The sequence below is a fragment of the Sinocyclocheilus grahami genome, unplaced genomic scaffold (genome assembly GCF_001515645.1).
Source record: "Sinocyclocheilus grahami isolate Dianchi unplaced genomic scaffold, SAMN03320097.WGS_v1.1 scaffold1465.1, whole genome shotgun sequence".
NCBI classification, from domain to species: Eukaryota; Metazoa; Chordata; class Actinopteri; order Cypriniformes; family Cyprinidae; genus Sinocyclocheilus; species Sinocyclocheilus grahami.
In genome coordinates this window covers 56,179-60,524 of record NW_015506644.1, presented here as the reverse complement: position 1 = coordinate 60,524, position 4,346 = coordinate 56,179, and the positions used below count along the sequence as shown (strand labels likewise).

The window sequence follows — 4,346 nt, the reverse complement described above, 5'->3', positions numbered from 1 at the left end:
TCATATTCTTATTTCTCTTCTCTTTACTGCGTTAAGCTTTAACCCTTTCCTATACTGTATGTGTGTGTGTATGTGTATGTTAGACCAGTTTAAGTGTTTATGTAGTATGTTAGACTAGTTTAAGTGTTTATGTAGTTAATAAAGTCTTATTTGTATCACACTTGACGTTGTTCATTGTTTGCTCATAACTGGAGTCACTTAATCATGCAGATTTATGCTACAAGCTCTTTGTAGAATTGTACAGTAAGAAAGTTATTTCCCCTAACCAGGAAATTAACGTTCTTAGAATTGACAGACAGTTGACCCTGAGAGGTCAAGTAAATATCTACAGCGGATCTAAATATTTATAATTAATTATAACTAGTTATGATTCATTATTCATATTTTCCCATGAGCTGATTCGCTACAAGGCGATTCAGAATCAACTCTCTCTTTTGAGAGACAATATCTTTATTTATCATGCACTTTTTTGATTAACAACTTTGCAGATTGTTTTAATTTAAGGATAGCTACGTTATAAACTGCAAAAGATATATTTTTCAAAAACCCATATGACCTGCCCTTTAAAAGATGTTTTGAAAGTGTATGCATAGTACATGCTCATCTGGCTGTGGAATCTCACACAGGATACTCATTATCTTTTCCTTACAGCATTTCCCTGAAGAGACAACATCAACTTTCAGTCTTCTGAAAGTGGATGTATTCCTATAGTCATGTATATTATATATATATATATATATATATATATATATATATATATATATATATATATATATATATATATATTAGATAGCCGCTCCCTGTATTGACGTTAGAATATTGTTAGCTATCAGCAGGCATAGGTGGGTGTATAAAGGGCTGATTTGTGCCAGTCGGAGGTGTTACTCAGGTGCCCCCGCCCCCTTTCTGGTACTGGCGTTTGACACTGTGTGTTTGTTAGCGGTGTGGCTAATTCAGCCACGGCTCACTTAGGGTTGATTTTGTGCGTCTATTCGAAAGGTAAGCATTACAGCAGTGTGGTTTAGCGTCTTTTGTATTGGTTTGTTATACTAATGTTAGTGTTTCTGTACCATTTATAGCCGTATGAGATGTCAACTGGTTAATGTTTGCGACATCCTGTTGCTGTCAGCCCCTTGCATCTACTCCTTTTCGCATCGTACTGGCTCTGCTTTGGTGTGGCGGTTGGCTGTATTATCTAGTTTTTGTTAGCGTCAACTTCTGCTTCTATACTGTTCAGTGCTCACGCTGGCCCTGTCAATTTAACGTGGCTGACTGCTGCAGTGTCCGGTATGTATAAATGCAGTGTTTAAGTGTGTCCGGTTTCATATATTTGAATTACCCTTATTTAATGACATGTTGTTGTTGTTGTTGTTTCTTTTTTTAGTAATGTGTTGGCGGGTTCCTGCTGCACTGCACGTGGTTTAGTCTGTACATCAGTCCCCAGAAATACGCTGCTAGCATATTTTTTGTTTTGTATCAGTTTAATTTTGCTTTGGTGCATTAGTTGCTTTTCTTTTATTTGTCTTTTCGTTGGATGGTTCATCTTGGCTTTATACGTTAATATTTGTTTTATTTCATTCTGTGTGTATTTCATCTTTAAAGATTATTAATTTGCTTTTTCTTTTCATTGTCTTTTTGAACCAGTTGTTGGAAATTGTTGTTTTTTTCTGTTGTGTTCTTGATTTTGTTAGAAATTGAGTTAATTATAATTTTGTTCTAATTAAGTTTATATTTTCGTTATTCAGTGTATATTTGTGTGTGGTTTATTAAGTTGACGTGGTTTATCTAATTACAGGTGCTGTGTGTCCAACAAAAAGCAGGGAGGCAGATTTTCCACACTTGGGTGGTGGTGGTGCTGTCTTGTCACCGTGTGCAATGTCATGCTGTGTCGATCACCGACAGTAATCTCACTGGGTATTGTGAGTGTGTGAATGTGTGCACTGATAGTGTGTGATAACTGAGATTTATGCTTCTTTAGGAGTTTGATTTATATTTTCTTTATTCAGTGTATATTTGTGTGTGGTTTATTAAGTTGACGTGGTTTATCTAATTACAGGTGCTGTGTGTCCAACAAAAAGCAGGGAGGCAGACAGTAATCTCACTGGGTATTGTGAATGTGTGCACTGATAGTGTGTGATAACTGAGATTTATGCTTCTTTAGGAGTTTGATACCAGTTGGCCACAGCCCTGTAAACCTTTTTGTGTGTTGTGTATTTTGGAGATCAGCAGCAGGTAGTACTATCATTTTAAGTTGGTTATTGCTTGTGTGATTTTCTTTTTAGCAAAATAATTTATTAATTGAATTAATAAAATATATTTCTGTACCCACGTCTCTTGCTCATATTTAAGTAGACTTGAACCTGTGTTGCCTTGAGTTGCACCTGAGTGTGCGTAATATTTCCCTGGGTGCAAGTCCTAGGGTGGCGTAGTCATCTCTCCAGTGTTTCTGTTGCCCAACGCCACTTTGCTACATATAGCATGTATATTCTTGCATCATTAAAATGAAAAACCAAATCCAATACAAACTCTACAATTAGCCAGAAATCACAAAATAAATTAATTAAAACTGTTTAGCATATATGTGTTATAAATGCATCCAGTGATGGCTTTGGTATTAACATTTACATAAGTTACTGAATCAACTGTCTGGGGAAAATGCAAATCTTATCGTTTAGAAATATGTTCTATATGATTTTGTACACATACACTGAACAAAATTATAAACGCAACACTTGTTTTTGCCCCCATTTTTCATGAGCTGAACTCAAAGATCTAAGACTTTTTCTATGTACACAAAAGGCATATTTCTCTCAAATATTGTTCACAAATCTGTCTAAATCTGTGTTAGTGAGCACTTTTCCTTTGCCGAGATATTCCATCCATCTCACAGGTGTGGCATATCAATATGCTGATTAGACAGCATGATTATTGCCCAGGTGTGCCTTAGGCTGGCCACAATAAAATGTGCAGTTTTATCATACAGCACAATGCCACAGATGTCGCAAGTTTTGAGGGAGCGTGCAATTGGCATGCTGACTGCAGGAATGTCCACCAGAGCTGTTGCCCGTGAATGGCATGTTAATTTCTCTACTATATGCCGTTTCAGAGAATTTGGCAGTACATCCAACCGGCCTCGCAACCGCAGACCACGTGTAACCACACCAGCCCAAGACTTCCACATCCAGTATCTTCACCTGCAAGATCGTCTGAAACCAGCCAACCGGACAGCTGCTGCAACAATCGGTTTGCATAACCAGAGAATTTCTGCACAAACTGTCAGAAACCAACACAGATTTAGACAGATTTGTGAACAATATTTGAGAGAAATAGGCCTTTTGTGTACATAGAAAAAGTCTTAGATATTTGAGTTCAGCTCATGAAAAATGGGGGCAAAAACAAAAGTGTTGCGTTTATAATTTTGTTCAGTGTATGATGCTGAAGGTGAGGTACAATTCATATTTCTTCAATAAATAACTTATAAAGTAATTTGAAAACTTTCTGTGAGACATAATTTCACAAACAAGAGTGAATCACCGCACGCACTATCTCTCTCTCAAAATGCTCAAATGGCTTCAAATCACATCGCATCTGCGCTATAAGCGAGCTGCACAGTCGACACAGGAATTCTTGCCAGTGTTTAACCATTCAGCGCTCGCGCGCTCTCCTGGAGACCATGCACTCATGCACACTTGCAGCGCACACACATAATGCCAGGTTCACATTACTCCGTTTGCAGTGCGTATGTTTTCTGCACTCATGTTAACGGATTAAAGCATTCCCTCTGCACACAGTTGTGGTCCGGCAGTGCGTTCCAGGAGCGGTGCGTCTGCAGCAGTGCAGCGATCGTTTCCGCACCGAGTCTATTTTTGCTGCGCTGCAAGCAGTAAATTAAAGTAACAGCGCATTGTCTGTGGTAAATATGAACATGGATTGACACGAAAATGCAATGATTATACCATAAATGCATATAATTAAAGTCTACTGTGTTTCACAGTCAACACATGCTATGGCTTTTTGGTTAGGTTTAAAGGATAAGAGCACTTTTAGATAAGCAAGGCAATCATAGATGGCACTCGTGGAGGTAGCAAAACAAAGTTCTTTATGAACCACAGGATTGTTGTAATAAAGAATTAAATGCAGTAGAGCTGACTGTTTATGTCAATGGTAAGTTTTAATTTAGAACGTTTGTGATAATATAAGAAAAGTACTTTAAGTGGGTACAATGCTGTTTCATGCATTCAGAGTTGTTTACACAGTTAAAGAGTTTAATTCTCATGCTAAGCATGGACAAAATTTAAACAAACAACTTGGACCTATGATAGAGTATTTCTGTCCTAAAAATCTTA

At 37.4% G+C, this 4,346-nt stretch overlaps 1 long non-coding RNA gene across 1 annotated transcript; it reads left to right on the top strand.

The window, feature by feature from the left end:
• The first annotated feature begins 860 nt into the window (after positions 1-860).
• LOC107570489 (uncharacterized) lies at positions 861-1,823 on the top strand. The gene is made up of 3 exons (XR_001607044.1): positions 861-999; positions 1,080-1,287; positions 1,385-1,823. It is a non-coding gene; the product is annotated as an uncharacterized lncRNA (long non-coding RNA).
• The last annotated feature ends 2,523 nt before the right edge of the window (positions 1,824-4,346 follow it).